At 38.9% G+C, this 17,285-nt stretch overlaps 1 protein-coding gene across 5 annotated transcripts in view; it reads right to left on the bottom strand.

The window, feature by feature from the left end:
- The window catches only part of NCOA3 (nuclear receptor coactivator 3), a 126,726-nt gene that overhangs the window by 53,564 nt on the left and 55,877 nt on the right, over positions 1–17,285 (bottom strand). For 4 of the 5 annotated variants that reach the window (XM_057528665.1, XM_057528667.1, XM_057528664.1 and 1 more), the window contains one exon: positions 9,402–9,483. The exons of the other annotated variant lie outside the window; for it this stretch is intronic. The gene's annotated coding sequence lies outside the window, so the exon portion shown is untranslated. The remainder of the gene's footprint in view (positions 1–9,401; positions 9,484–17,285) is intronic. 5 annotated transcript variants of the gene reach the window in all.

Below are 17,285 nucleotides of genomic sequence, written 5' to 3'. Positions count from 1 at the left end.
ATTCCCTCCGCCTTACAAAACCTCTTTCACATCCCCACCTTAGGCAACCACTCATCTACTGTACTTTCTGTCTCTATGGATTTACCTATTCTGGACAGATCATGCAAGTGGAATCATACAATATCTAGTCCTTTGTGACTGGCTTAGCCTAAAAGTTCATCCATGTTGTAGCATATATCAGTACTTCATTTCTTTTTATTTCTGAATAATACTTCATTATATAGATATACTTTATTTATCCATTCATCACTTGATGAACATTTAGGTTGTTTCCAACCTATGAATATACATACTGTTATTATGAACAGTTAGTACAAGTTTTTATGTGGCCACCTATACTCTTTTTTTTTTTTTTTTTAATTTTATAGCTACTTTATTTATTTATTTATTTATTTTTGGCTGTGTTGGGTCTTCAGTTCGTGCGAGGGCTTTCTCTGGTTACGGCAAGTGGGGGCCACTCTTCATCGCGGTACGGGGACCGCTCTTCATCGCGGTGCGCGGGCCTTTCACTATCGCGGCCCCTCCCGTTGCGGGGCACAGGCTCCAGACGCGCAGGCTCAGCAGCTGTGGCTCACGGACCCAGCTGCTCCGTGGCATGTGGGATCTTCCCAGACCAGGGCTCGAACCCGTGTCCCCTGCATTAGCAGGCAGATTCTCAACCACTGCGCCACCAGGGAAGCCCGCCACCTATACTCTTAAATGAGAAACCATGAGCACTAATGAAAACAACTTTTGATGATATATATAAAGAAGCCTCCAAAGATTGCTAGTCAACAGGAAAAAGGCCAGGTTCTTAAAATGTTTTTTAAGTGGAAGCAGTTGTACAATTTTTAACTATGATTAATATGCTAAGGGCTCAAATGGTAAAAGTGAACAACATACAAGAACAGATGGGTAATGTAAGCAGAGAGATGGAAACTCTAAAAAAGCAAATGGGAGTATTAGAAACCAAAATCACTAACAGAAATGAAGAATCCTTTTGATGAACAGAGCTGTGGTGGGGGTGGTGGAGGTGGATCAGTGAGCTTCAACACACACACACACACACGCGCACACACACACACACACACACACACACACACAGTCTCTCTCTCTTTCTGTCTCTCTTCCAAAACTGAAATACAAACAGGAAAAAGAAAAAGAACGGAATATCCAGGAACAGTAGAACAATTACAAAATAATACACACACAAGGGGATTACCATTTATATGAAATTCAAGAAAAGGCAAACTGTAGTGACTTAAAGCAGCCCAATGGCCACCAGCTACCAGTAGAGAGGACAGATTGTAGAGGGGCACAAAAGAACTTTAGGGGGTGGTAGAAGTGTTTTCTATCATAATTGTGATAATGGTTACATTTGTCGAAACTCATCAAATTGTAAATTTAAGGTTGGTGAATTTTATTGTATGTAAATTACACTTTTATAAAGCTGTTTAAAAATTGAGTAAAAAGTTAGGTTAAGGAAAATCACAGTGCATACTGCAAATCCTGTGATAAACAATAAATGACTAGTATGAGATAAATTAGCTTATAAAACATAGGGCTATTTCAGCAAGAAAATTTACTTTTTTCTAAAGAAGTTCCACATGAAAAGTAAATTTATTACATCAGCAGTTAAAAATCAAGTTTATGTTTAAAAACTTTACAGCAATAACAATTCTCTATGCAACAAGAGACCTACACAAAAATGTTCACTGAAATATCATTCATACATCAAAAGCCAGAGGAAACTAATGTTCAATCCCAAATTTAAAAAATAAATTCTAACAAAGCCATACAAAAGAATACAATATAGTAGTAGCAAAAATAAATAAATCATACACAACATGGTAGAATCTTACAAGCAACCAAAAGTAAAAAAGCAAGTACATTACATTCATTATATTTTTGTAAAGCTACAAAACAAGAAAAACTAAACATTGTTCAGGAACACACACGTGATGGTTTCTCAGACGTTTTTAAAAAGCAACCACAATTAAAGATAACTGTGACTTCTGGGATAGAAGCAGGATGAGTTCATGAAGAAACACACAGGGAGCGGATACACCTAAAAACCTTCCAGTTCTTAAGTTCAAGTAACAAGTTCACAGGTGTTTTTCAAAGTATACTTCAGGGACTTCCCTGGTGGTCCAGTGGTTAAGAATGTGCCTTCCAATGCAGGGGATGGGGGTTCAATCCCTGGTCAGGGAGCTAAGATCCCACAGGCCGCGGGGTAACTAAGCCCGCGCGCTCTGGAGCCTGCACACCGCAACTAGAAAAGAGAAAACCCGCACGCCACAACTAGAGAGAAGCTTGCGTGCCACAACAAAAGATCCCACATGCCGCAACTAAGACCCAACGCAGCCGTAAAAATAAATAAAATAAAATAAAAATAAACAGAAAAACATTTTAAGTGGCACCCGATCCGATGTCCTCAAATTTCAGGGAAAAAAATAAATATAAAAGTAAAAACTGGGCTTCCCTGGTGGCACAGTGGTTAAGAGTCTGCCTGCCAATGCAGGGGACACGGGTTCGAGCCCTGGTCTGGGAAGATCCCACATGCCGCAGAGCAACTGGGCCCGTGAGCCACAACTATTGAGCCTGCGCATCTGGAGCCTGTGCTCCGTAACAAGAGAGGTTGCGATAGTGAGAGGCCCGCGCACCGCGATGAAGAGTGGCCCCCACTCACCACAACTAGAGAAAGCCCTCGCACAGAAACAAAGACCCAACACAGCCAAAAAAAAATAATAATAATAATAATAATAAATAAATAAATTTTTTTAAAAAAGTAAAAACTGAGTCTCTCTACTTTTCATGTCAATAATATTAACTGCATAGGTTTAATAAACATCTGTCAACCTATTTATCACGATAACTGAACAACCAAGTCCATATCATGAATGTCATAATTGAGATTATTCTCATTTAATCAGGCATGACAAGCCCATCATTAACAAGCAAAGACTTCACACTTTATAAGTCAATACCTATGGGCCTGGTACCTATTCTTGGCTTATAGGGACTAGCCTCAAAACTAGGCCAGAGACTTAGTAAATCTGAGGAACAGGGAGAGGAGATGACTTCACTCATATTTATAGGACTGCAAGTGAAATCTAGAAGAGTTTGTTTGGACTGGTTTCCTAGTCTCAAGATATACAAGAACAAATAAAAGAGACTTTAGAAATGCAATCCTATATTCCTCAGGAAAACTTCCAGAGAGAAATTAATCCTCTGGTCTCAGAAGTTGTTCAATAAAATACGCTCAGGGACTTCCCTGGCGGTCCAGTGGTTAAGACTCCGTGCTTCCACTGCAGGGGGCACGGGTTCGATCCCTGGTCGGGGAACTACTGATAAGATTCCCGCATGCTGCGGCCAAAAAAATAAATAAAATAAAATACGCTCAAAGAAGCTTATATGGTTAATAAAGACATCTTTCTGTACCTTTTTGCAAAGGATGAAAAGAGGCTTATTTTTAATGAACTCAAGAATCAACTGTGGGACTTCTATTTTAGACCAAGAGAGAATAATAGGATTCATCCCACCATGAACTGAACAAATTATAAGAATAAACTATATTCAGATACCAGAGAACAAGCAGTGAAAAACTGTGGTCCCTGAGATCAGGAAAACAATTGGGAGTTGGGGGGAGATGGACCAATATGACAACATGAGCCCTACCACCAGCCAGGCTTCCTACCAGGAAGCAATTTTTCCAGATCACAGCACAAGGATAAGGAACCCAAACAGAGCCCAGCAATCTTGCTGAATGGACAAGATAATAACCAGAATTCAGGATGGCCAAGCTGGATATATTCTGCACGGCAGTTTCTCAGAGTGACTGACAAAATTGTAGGGACTAACTAACTGACCCTGAAATTTGTATCAAAAGATTTAGATTGGGCTTCCCTGGTGGCGCAGTGGTTGAGAATCTGCCTGCCAATGCAGGGAACGCGGGTTCGAGCCCTGGTCTGGGAAGATCCCACATGCCACGGAGCAACTAGGCCCGTGAGCCACAATTACTGAGCCTGCGCGTCTGGAGCCTGTGCTCTGCAACAAAAGAAGCCGCGATAGTGAGAGGCCCGCGCACCGCGATGAAGAGTGGCTCCCGCTTGCCACAACTAGAGAAAGCCCTCGCACAGAAACGAAGACCCAACACAGCCATAAACAAACAAATAAATAAATAAATAAATAAACCGAAAGTTTAAAAAAAAAAGATTTAGATTACCCAGAGCAATCATGGCAAAGAAGAAAAAGTTGACTCACATTACCTACTTTCAAAACTTACTATAAAAGCTGCAGGAATCAGGACAATATATGTGGGCATAAGGACTGATATACAAATCAATGGCCAGAATAAAGACCAGAAATAGATCCTGATTTTATATATATGTATATGTGTGTGTGTGTGTATATATATGTAAGTATGTATATATGTTTGTGTATGTATTTATGTAACACACACACACACACACACACACACACAGAGTTAGTTGATTAAGTTACCAAAAGCAATGCAATGGGAAAAGGAGAGTCTTTTCAATAAATAGCCATGGAACGGAATGTCAATATTTTAAAAAACTGATCCTCAATCCTTTCTTCACACCATATGCAAAAATTAAATCAAAATGGATCACAGACCTAAATATACAGCTAAAACTATAGAACTTCTACAAGAAAACAAAGCAGAAAAATCTTCATAACCTTACAATAGGCAAAGATCTCTTAGTACATTAAAAAAGGATTAATCCTAAGAGAAAAAAATTGATAAATCAAGAAAATGAAAAGGGAAGACAAAGGCCAGAAGAAAATACTCTCAAAATATATCTGAAAAGGATTTGTATCCAGAACATTTTTTTTTAACTCATACAATAAGAAAACCACCCAATTTAAAAAATGGGCAAAATTTGAACAGACACTTCATAAAAGAAGAGATATATGTGGAACTTGAACTCTCATATATTGCAGGTGGAATATAAAATGGTAAGCCACTTTAGAAAACAGTTTCAATTTCTTATAAAGATAAGCACACACTTAACAGAAGACCCTGCAATTACACTCCTGGGTATTTACTCAAGAAGGAAAAAAAAAATCCAAACAAAGACTTGTACTTTAATGTTCCTGTAAGCTTTATTCATAGCAGCCAAAAATAGGAAACACAATGGAATACTACTCAGCAATAAAAAGAAAGAAACTTCTGACACAAAAATGTGGATCCATCTAAAAAAACAGGCTGAGTGAAAGAACTTTTACAGTGTGACTGTGGGGAAACAGGCTCTCTCACATAATGATGGTGGGAATCCATATGGTATAATCCTTATAGAGTGTAATTTGACAATATCTAACAAAAACTACATATGCATTTACCCTCCAACCTAACAATCTCACTTCCAAGAATTTATCCTGAAGGTACAACCCCAACAATATAAAAATATATACTCATGAGGTTATTCGCTGCAGCATTATTTTAATCGCAAAATACTGGAAACAACCTAGATAATATCCATACATAGGAAACTGAGTGAATAACCTATATGCACATAATGGAAACTATACATCTGTGTAAAAAATAAATGAGACTGGGGCTGGGAAAAGAGGCAGTGAGGAATTGGTGTTTAATGGGCACAGTTTTCAGTGTAGGGAAATGAAAACATTCTGGAGATGGATGGTGGGGACAGCTGCAAACAGTGTGAAGGGACTTAATGCCCCTGAGCCGCACACTTAAAAGTGGTCAGAATGGTGAGTTTTATGTTATGTAAAGTTTACCATGATTTTTTTAAATGAATGGGAAAGATCCCTTTGGCGTGATATGGCATTATTTCCAGGAGATATCAGTAAGTGAAAAGAGCAAAGTGCAAAAGAATATATATAGTATGCTACCTTTTGTGAAAACAAAAAGAAAAAATAAAATATATTATACATATATCTGCTTGTCATTACAAAAAGAAACACAGGGAAATACTTCAGAAAACACTGAAGATAGTTTCCTCCAAGAATGGGGAAAATGGGGTAGAAAGGATACGGAAGGGAATGTGTATCTTCTGTAAAATTTTGACTTTGGAAAATGTGTTCATATTCTACATAATCAAAACATAACCAATCAGAATGGGAAGGAGCATTTTAAAACAAACTGAAACTCAAGCATACAAATAAATAAATCTCATTTCATTTCAAACAAATACCATAACTACATTATGCAGAAAGTAAGGGTGGGAAATAAAACTGGGGAAGGAAGGGAAGGTAGGAGGAGGGAGGACTAATTCAAGTAATTTAAGAATACAGGATTTTACACCTGAAACTAACACAACATTGTAAATCAACTCTAATAAAAAGTAAAAAAAGAAATACAAATATGCAAATCTTACAAAAAAGGGGTGGGGGGACTTCCCTGGTGGCACAGTGGTTAAGACTCCACACTCCCAATGCAGGGGACCTGGGTTCAATCCCTGGTTAGGGAACTAGATCCCACATGCATGCCGCAACTAAGAGTTCTCATGCCACAACTAAGGAGCCCGCCTGCCACAACTAAGACCCGGCACAACCAAATAAATAAATTAAATTAATTAACTATAAATATAAATCAATCAATCAATAATTAAAAAAGAATACAAGATTTACTCTCAGTCTTGGGCAAGACGGTTATGGGGAAGTGGAGAACTATATACAAATTCTTCACTCACCTTAAGTAAGTGTGTTTACTGTAGTGAAATGGTCAAGCAATTCTGAAATTATTTTAGATGTATTATAGGATAGAGCAAAACAGTAAATGTACTGACAATGTTGGGAACCAGAGTTCTCATGGCATAAAAACGAACATAAAGGGACTTCCCTGGTGGCGCAGTGGTTAAGAATCCGCCTGCCAAAGCAGGGGACATGGGTTCAATCCCTGGTCCGGGAAGATCCCACATGCCGCGGAGCAACTAAGCCCATGCCCTACAACTACTGAGCCTGTGTTCTAGAGTCCGCAAGCCAAGACTACTGAGCCTGTGCTCTAGAGCCCACAAACCACAACTACTGAGCCCGTGCACCGCAACTACTGAAGCCCGCGCACCCTAGAGTCCATGCTCTGCAACAAGAGAAGCCACCACAATGAGAAGCCTACGCGCCGCAACGAAGAGTAGCCCCCGCTCGCCGCAACTACAGAAAGCCCGCATGCAGCAACAAAGACCCAATGCAGCCAAAAATAAATAAAATTTTTTTTTAAAAAAAGGACATAAAAATATGAAATGAGAGGTGCAAAGAAAGAACCCTGTAGATGTGGAGTGAAATTGGACATACTGACATAAACTCATGATTTCTAAACTACATATATTCATGTTGCTATGAACGTGTATATACGAACAAGTATGTTTATGTATGTACGTGTACAGACATTCATATATTTCCTAGCTGTGTCCACTGTAAGGGTCAAGAAGAGAAGACAACCCAGAAGCAACAAGGACACCTACCCTCCAACACCCAGGGATCTTGGTCTCTAATACTGTTCTCCACAAGGACACAGGAGCGTGATTGAAAGAGCTCCACTGGAAATGGAATGAGAAAATGACCATTTTGGAACCAATATGGTAAAAAATTAGATCAGACAAGAATCATCAATGAATGCTAAATCTAGGGCAAATTGTGACGAGAATCGTGGTACCAGCATTGTCTCCCCCACAGACTGCTTACTGCTTGCAAAAGAAGGAAAAACTATACAGTGGAGAAATCTGGCAACACCTTGACCAAGTGATCAAAATTAACATCCCAATGAGGGACAGAAGACACCATGTGCCTCCAGAAGTTGTGCATCTTTCTCGGGGGATCACATCACCTATGCAGTATTGCAGCCAAGAACGCATAACCACATTCTAATTGCAAGAAAACTTCAGACAAACAGAAAATGAAGAACATTCTAATAAGGGAGGGGAAGGGTTGTGTTCTTCAAAAATGTCAATGTCATAAAAGACAAAGAAAGGCTGTGGAAATATACCAGGAAAAGGGAGGCTAAAGAAAAATAATAACTACATGCAGTATCTGACCCGAGACTGGTTTCTGTTACAAGAAGCAAGGGAAATGCTGTGAGTGACCTTATTAGGTCAACTGACAAAATTGGAATATTTTGTCTGGATACATTTGTATCGACATCCATTTATGAAGCTCATAACTATACAATGGTTATATGAGAGAATGACCCTATAAAGCAGAAGTATTAGGGGAAAGAAGCACACTATACATAACATACCCTCAAATAGTTCAGAAGAGAGAGAAAGAGAAGGAAAGAGTAAAAGCACACATGAATGCAAATAATAAAACCAGAGAGTGTATCTGGCTAAAGGATATCTAGATGTTTTTCATACTCTTATTTTTGTAACTTTTGTAAATTGGAAATTATTTCCAAGTAAAGTTTTTTTTTTTAAGATAAATACTATGGAGATAGTTCTCTACTATGTTCAGAATATAATGGGTATATACCATAATTAACTGAAGGATTTTATAGGGAAATAGCAAGAGCTGAGGATGGAGGCTTAGATAAATTCCCAAAGGACTGTTTCAAATACAAGAGAAGGGAGTTTGTACTTTTTTTTTTCTGTAAGCCAGGGACCAGTAGCACAAAGCTTAGAACAGAAAAGAGGCTTGGTTAAAAAAAAAAAAAAGAAAAGAGGCTTGGTTAAAGGGGTATATTTAAGAAAATTTTCTAGCAAACTTTCAAGCAGGCAGAAACACTATAGATAAGAAACAGTAAAGGGACATTTGGACAAACACAAGCATGGAATTAAGGGGTCTTGGCCTAGGAAGCTAAGACTGGTAACAGAAAGTTGAACAAATACAGGAGACATGAAAACAGAAAACCAGATAAGACCTGTTTACTAAAAATATCAAAGGGGGGTAGGATTCAAAGATGACTCACATTTCAAGCCTAGCTAACCAAGAGAATAATAATGTTACCAGCAAAAAGAAATTTAACTAGCTAAGAAAAGCATAACCGCTTTCTTAGCTATCAGACAACTTTTCTATTCTCATTTTTCCTATTCTGATGCAATAATAAAAGTCAGGAGAGGAGTTAGATGAAATGTTGCACACCAGCACAAGCAATCCGGTGAAACTGGTCTTCACAAGGTGAAAGAGTCAAAATGGGTGGGGCTGCTTCAGATTTTGACTATGTGCCATTAAAATATTCACACGTAAGGAAACAGAGGGCAGGTGATAGTGTCTCATGTTAAACCGTAACATACAGTTCCGACCCTTCCCCCAAAATTTGTCTGTATATAGAATACACATATATATTCACTTATTCCAAGTCCCTTCATTCAACTAATAGTATCATTAAAGAGGAAAGCATGACACATAAAACAAGCTTAAGATTAAACCATAAATCACGAAGAGGGCAGTACCTTCAGAGGGTGAAGTCAGAAAATTACAAAAGATCCAAAGTAAAACTGAATTACCTGGCTAACCAGTCAGATGATGTTCAAGTAGGAGTTTATTTTTATTGGTCTCTGACTCCACTGTTCAGCAAGTATTTTGATCCTGAGAACAAAAAAAAAAAAAAAAAAGAAAGAAAAAGAAAAGGGTGTTGATTTTTATTGCCCTTTCTTTATATAAGTACTATTATTAGTCACACACAAAATAACTTTTCCCACCTTTCCCTTCCCTGGACATAAGAAACAAACAATAACAACAAAAAGCTATCAAGTATAAGGCCTCTTCCTGGGAATTTGAGCTCGACGCCTTATTTTGCCATATATTACTACTTCTGCTAAAAAAATTTTTTTTAAATAAAAAAAATAAAAATCAGGCAGGGCATACACAATACAGTCTGTCACAGTTGTAAACATGGATAACACAAAGTGGAGATAAAGGAGATCACCTTCAAGTCCTGAAAAGTGATGAAACCAGCTGGGTAATTTGACTTGGGACGTTCCCACCAGTCCAAAAGGAATGTTCAACAAATTAACAATTTAAAATAATATAGGACTTCCCTGGTGGCGCAGTGGTTAAGAATCTGCCTGCCAATGCAGGGGACATGGATTCGAGCCCTGGCCTGGGAATATCCCACATGCCACGAAGCAACTAAGAAGCCCATGCACCACAACTACTGAAGTCCGCGCACCTAGAGCCCGTGCTCGCAACAAGAGAAGCCACCACAATGAGAGGCCCGTGCACCACAACGAAGAGTAGCCCCTGCTCGCTGCAACTAGAGAAAGCCCGCACGCAGCAATGAAGACCCAATACAGCCATTAACTAATCGATTAATTGATTAATCGATTAATTAAATATAAATATCCTGTCAGAAGCTAATTAAATACTGAAGTCCAAAAAAGATAAATACCCACCAGATGGATGGATAAAGCAAGCAAGGAGAAGGGTAAAGCAAAAAAAAGCCCTGGATATTTTCTTCCCCTCTAGGAAAGGGTGCATCATTTGAGTCACCAACAAAAAATAATTTTAAATGGGAGACAGGTAAGTGAAGGGCAGTTCTTCAAAATAAACTGCAATAAATACATGAACATAAAGAACAGCAGACTTTGCACTTGAGGAGATGTGGAGCAGGCTCTAGTGCAACAAACAAGTGAGCCAATAAAAACATTCAAAGATTCAAAGATTCAACATCACCTTATGATTTTCCAAATGTATCAATAAAGCAACAATCTAACTATTGCTAATTCTAGAGATATCTATAAAGACAAGAACCATAACTATGCCCTTAATAGCGGAATTGGCAGGTCTGTTGAGAAAGGATGGAAGAAAAAAATGACATATTCACAAGTTCCGAGTAACAAATACATCACAGCCATGGCCAATCCGCATGTAGCATATAGAAGACAACCAACCACAATCTAGCTGCATGATGTGAAGGGTCTGTTGCACTTTTGAAACTCAAATTAAAGGTTCGAAAATGGGGGAATGGGGGTTGAGGATGGAAGGACATCACATTATAATGTGGATCACAAAGGGAGAAGAGGAAAATCCAGGTAATATATCAGTGCCATGCAATTAAAGTTATAAAAGGAACTGATATATCTAGTACCAGGTCTATTGATAAGCACAGTAGTCTCTAGCTTATAACTGAGAAACATGCCAGAAGTAAGGTGGTTCTTGGACTACATCTTCCAATCCACAATAGTATAGCTAGTTGTTAGCATAATGGCTAAAGGGCAGAAGCTTCAGAGCCCACCAGATCTAGACTCAACCAACTCCCAGCTCTTTCACTTACTGGTTAGGTACCCCTGGGTCAACTAAAGACATCTTTGAGCCTTAGATTTCTCATCTTAAAATGGCTATCACACCTCCTAAGGCTCTTGCGAACATTAAGTGAAAATGCTTAAATTACTTATTAGTACCTAGATATAAATGCTCAATAAATAAAAACAATTATTAGCCAAACAAGACTATCTGACACATAATATAACAAGAATTACCAAGCACAGTGAAATAAAAAAATAGGAGAAAACACAATCATCAGTTTTAGTTTTTAAATGAATTCAATGTTTTATAACGTGAATTTTTTTTAATTTTTATTTTATTTATTTATTTTGGCTGCATCGGGTCTTAGTTGTGGCACACAGGATCTTCATTGTGGCACACAGGATCTTTAGTTGCAGCATGCGGACTTCTTAGTTGCGGCACGCATGCAGGATCTAGTTCCCGGACCGGGGATCAAACCCAGGGCCCCTGCATTGGGAGCATGGAGTCTTACCCACTGGACCACCAGGGAAGTCCCTATAACTTGAATTTTTATATCCAATTTAATTAGAGGACAGTGAAGGGGGAAAAGGTAGGCAGAAGTCCTGTGAAGAAAATCCAAGGTTTTCTGGCCCTAATTTTAAATCAAGTTTCACTTCAGAAATGGTTCTTTTGTTGTTGCCCCTTTTGGGGGTCTAACGGGGGTCAGTGGGGTGGCATTAGTACCTAAGAACAAGAGGGGTGGGAAGGAAAAGGAATTTGAGTCAGAATGTACCTAGTACCCTAATGACTGACCCGGGAAACAAGTCTGCTGCCTAACGTGTAAGGTTGGCGAGAGAGCTTAATACTCAAATATTGTTGTACTGCTGGTGAGGACTATCCAAAGGAGTGCTGACCCAGCCAATCTGTACCCCATAACCCCCAGGACCCAAAGGAACACCGTCTACAAAATTCTCCTCTCCCAGGAGGTATGCAGTTGGATTAGAGAGGTCCCCAAATAGTCAAAGATCAATGACTGGCTTGCCTACCAAGAACCTGCAAGGAGCAGATGGTCTAAAAAGTACTATATACCAGGATCCCGTAAAGTACGGAACTGTTGGGGAACTGCAGTTAACTTGCCTAGAACCAAGATTCTTCAAAGGCAACAATCAAAGCAGATTTCCTGGGACTGTACTTATTACCTTCATCAAAAATAAGCTTATGGGCTTCCCTGGTGGCGCAGTGGTTGAGAATCTGCCTGCTAATGCAGGGGACACGGGTTCGAGCCCTGGTCTGGGAAGATCCCACATGCCGCGGAGCAGCTGGGCCCGTGAGCCACAATTGCTGAGCCTGCGCGTCTGGAGCCTGTGCCCCGCGACGGGAGGGGCCGCGATAGAGAAAGGCCCGCGCACCGCGATGAAGAGCGGTCCCCGCACCGCGATGAAGAGTGGCCCCCGCTTGCCGCAACTGGAGAAAGCCCTCGCACGAACCGAAGACCCAACACAGCCAAAAATAAATAAATAAATAAATAAGAAAATCCTTTAAAAAAAAAAAAATAAGCTTATCCTGGGAATTCCCTGGAGGTCCAGTGGTTAGGGCTCTGCGCTTTCACTGCAGAGGGCTCAGGTTCAGTCTCTGGTTGGGGAACTAAGATCCCGCAAGCCGCGCGCCACAGCCAAAAAACAACCTTATCCTTACCCCTTTTCGTAGTTTGGACTTTAGTCAATCACACACACAAAGTCAAATCAGACCGACATAAAAATTGAATGACACAACCCCAAAATATTAAATATCGCAGTGGGGGAGGGGGCAGGGTATGACATTAATTTTTCTACTATAAATAACATAAAGGTGACTGATGAGATCCACATTATCAAAACCTGCACCACTAGAAAGCTATCGGGGCTTGGGGGAGATCAAACTGAGCTTCGTTAATAGCTAGTCTGAGAAGGTGTGCCTTGAGGCCAGAACAAAGAATCAAACTGGGGGAGGGGAGATGACAGAGAGGAAAATCCAAACTACATGATGCTGATGCTTGGAAACATCAACTGGACAAAAAGAGGCCACTGAATATTACTGAATGTGTTTTTCTTTTGCTGTTGAACATGGAAGGGGGCAAGGATTCTACTACTAATCATATTAAACTCATTGTTCTTTCCATGCTGCTGCAGGCAAGACTCCCAGGTACTCCCTCCTCAGTTCCCTAAAATCATAGATAGAGATGGGGAATCACCATCTTTGGGAAAAGCCAGCTGTTGCCCACTCATCTTCAAAGCACTACAGAGTAAGTTTGTGCACCAACTAAATGTCAGGTTACTTAAAGATTACATAATATTGGCATAAACTAAAAATTTTTTTGCAGTTGAGATTATTTACCAAGCAATAAATATATCCTTTGTCAAAACTGTAACACCAGATTTTACTTGCAACAATCAACTGCAACCAATTTGTAGCTATAATGAAAGGGGAAAAAAGGATATAAGTTTAATACCATATGAAAATTTAAGGGCTTCCCTAGTGGCGCAGTGGTTAAGAATCCGCCTGCCAATGCAGGGGACACAAGTTCGAGCCCTGGTCCGGGAAGATCCCACATGCCGCAGAGCAACTAAGCCCGTGGGCCACAACTACTGAGCCTGTGCTCTAGAGCCCACAAGCCACAACTACTGAGCCTGCGAGCCACAACTACTGAAGCCCACATGCCTAGAGCCCGTGCTCTGCAACAAGAGAAGCCACCACAATGAGAAGCCCGTGCACCGCAACGAAGAGTAGCCCCTGCTCGCCACAACTAGAGAAAGCCCGCGCGCAGCAACAAAGACCCAACATAGCCAAAAATAAATAATAAAACAAATAAATTTATTTTAAAAAAAGAAAATTTAAAATTATATAAAAAGATGCTACTGTTTTTGAAGTTGTATAATCTTAACTCAATAAAAAGAATTTTCTCTTTAAAATTTATTATTTAGCCCATAATTATGTGTTCAAGTAAATAAGGAAAAATGTATTTGGTACCCAAGAGAACATTGGTAATACACTGATGACAAACTTTCAAAAATACCATAATCTTTTTGACAAGGGGAGCAGGAATTATTTCAAATTACAGCATACACAGGCCTAGTAAAGTTAAGGACAGGGTTTAAAAAAAAAAAAAAACCTGACATGTATTACCACCTATCCTGTGATGTACACTAGAAAGGAGCAAGCTGATTTGTCGTTAATTTATTCTACACAGTCATTTAATAAGTTATAATAAATGTTTAGTTCTATGTGGAGCCAACCTGAAAATTTAAATGAGGCAGTTAAAAAAGAAGCCTTGATTTCAGAAAACCTAGTTTTTGGAAGTTCAGATTCATAAAGTGATCTTGTGGGAGGCATCTAATTCACTTAAATTTTTGTTCTGCACCTATTAGATGTCAGGCGCTGCACAGGCACTCAAAAGTATAAGCAAAATACGGTTCCTGCTGCTAATTAGGAAAGGAGAAGCAGGTACAAATAACCACTATAGTTTCCGAAATGAAAACTGTGTTCATTCAGTAAGCATCTGCTGCGCATCAACCTGCTACACTGCACGAGAGACCAGGGAGACAAGGAAGAACCAGAAGATGAAGACACAGAGTCTGATAATAATATTAAAGGAGAGAAGAGAGAAGGGCAGCCCTGCCTTTTTCATAGGATTGCTGTGGTAACTATAAAGCACTATTTACACGTGAATGAAAGACAAATCCAAAACCATTTACCTCAGCCAAGAAAAAATAAAGGGGGAAGAAAGAATTATTAACAAAATTTGAATATACAGATAACTTCTGCAATTATTTTCCATAGTTAGAACCGAAATGCCATTTGAGTTTCTTTATAACAAAAGACAAAAGCAAAGAAGAAAAAACTTTTGTAAAATGTTAGTTATTTGTGTAAAAATCGTGAGAGACAGAGGAAACATTAATGGGGTGTATAAAGGTTGCTGAATATGAAAGCTATTTTTAACTCAACACATTCAGGAAATCATGCCATACATTTTGCTTGCACTAAGATACTATCCACTGATGAACAATGGCAGTAAATATAACCATTCTGCATTTTCTAAATTACCTTGAGATTAAGGAGAAAACTAAAATAATCCGGTTGGCAGACCAGTTTTATTAACAAGCCCCATATCTCTGGCTGAGCTGTAGTTAGTAATGACATGGTTGCTAAAACAGGCATGAAGCCAGCCGCTTGCTGGTGCTTGTTCCACCTCCCTCTCCCCCATCTCCTGGAAAAACTGCATGCAGTGCTGCACGATCACACAAAATAAATACAGGAAAGGGGGTGGGAGGGGTTGGGTGGAGAGGTGAGCTGAAGCTCTGGGCTCCACCAGTGGAAGGCGTTCCACAAGAATTGCTACAGGGTCAAAAGTTTACAGTGGTTTCAATTTCACCTTTTAGCAGCCAATCAGGAAACAGAGACTGTACGCTGACCCTCAGGCTGCAAATGAACATTAACTCATTGGCCACCAGGATTGCCTGTATTCCTTTTCTTGCAAGGCTTTCCTTTTTCCTTTTTTTTTTTTTTTTTTTTTGGAGGAGGGGGGATGGTAGCAGAGGAGGAGGCAAAGAACATTTTAAGTTCAAGGTGATGATTTTATTGAAGACCATGTATTTTAAACAGGTATTTGAGAGGAGAAATGATCGAGTAATTTTCCTTGAAATTATCCTGTAGTATCTAACAAACCAATCATTAATGCTGGTATGGAGACAAAGAGTGAACTTAGGCAAGTTAAAGAGATAGATTTATCTCCACGAGGCTGCAATTCTAAGAACAATTTATAATATGATGAAAGATAATGCTGGTTATGTTTCCAGTAAATGCTTTAAAAATAACTCAGATATTGAAGACAGTTAATCAAAGTATTTATCTAACCCCAATTTTTTATTTGCATAGATTCTCCACCTCCTCTCCTAATCATTAATATAAATGTGCAACATGCCTGTACTTTTCATACTGTACATCTACCAAAATGCAGGTACAGCTCCTAAGGTTTAAGCTTTCTTTTCCTGTATTTCTCTCCTCAAACAGTTAGGTACACAGAAGTGACTATGTACAATAAACTCAAGAGTGAACCCCTTGGCAATAGACTCAACTACTCTCCAATTCTTTTTTTTTTAATGTAAATTTCTCCCAAATGCAGAAAACATCAGTACACTAATCCATTACTCTTTCCAACATTCTATATTTAACATTGAGCAAGGTTAAAATGAACATCTGTACTATACACACCTTAACCACCCTACATTTAAAAACTAGATTTCTTTGACGCGTTACATGATAAAAGTGAAAAAGCTGTATTAACTGCTCTATCATAATGATCAGTTAAATACTAATAAGCAATTGTGTGAATTTGTAGTTAGAATATTTCTCATTAATACAATAGGTGGTCGAATTTTAGCAGTCTTGTTGACTTAATTTTAAGTTATATTTATAAGGCCCTGTAGGTGGTACCACTACCTAAGAAAATGATTCCATGTAGGGCATTAGTTTTCTTACCCAAACCAACAGAGTAAGACACCACAGTCATTTCTGAACACTCAAAGATAACCAATATACAAAAGTATCTTACTTAATATATAACTACTAAAGGGCCCCAAAATAAATTCATAGGTATAAATTTTCCACAGCAATTTAATGTAGTTAAGATAGTAAATAAACTTGATCCTAATGTAGAGGGATTTTTTTTTAATTTAGCATTAAAACAAGTAATTTTCTAGTAACAACTCCCAAACCTTCATGATCTAGGTTTATGCATATTTGTCTATAAAGAGTCTTTACTTTTAAAATCTAGGTGTTTTTTTAAACATGGTTTGCAGAAGCTTTTTAATGTATTAAATTGGAGGAGTCTTCTGTACATCTTCTTTTTACAAGATGGCCTCATTCTGAAAGAAAATGGATGCGATAAAATTTTACATCAAGTCAGCATGTTAGCAAGAAGCTTTTTGTGTGTTCTGAATTTGATTAATACAAGCCAAGGTCACTTCCTGAGAGATGCCTACCATTGCAGCTGCAGGCAAACTAGGCTCCAGTGTAAAGCTGGGGGAAGGGAAATGGGTGATGGCATTTATTAACACTGAGATGGGCTTCCATCTCCACCAGCAGCAATTTAAGGAGGGGGAACAAGAAGATCCCAGAATTCCTGGCAT

The sequence above is a fragment of the Balaenoptera acutorostrata genome, chromosome 15, assembly GCF_949987535.1.
Source record: "Balaenoptera acutorostrata chromosome 15, mBalAcu1.1, whole genome shotgun sequence".
NCBI lineage: Eukaryota > Metazoa > Chordata > Mammalia > Artiodactyla > Balaenopteridae > Balaenoptera > Balaenoptera acutorostrata.
Note: the sequence above shows the minus strand (reverse complement) of the source record. Positions and strands in the feature narration are given on the sequence as shown.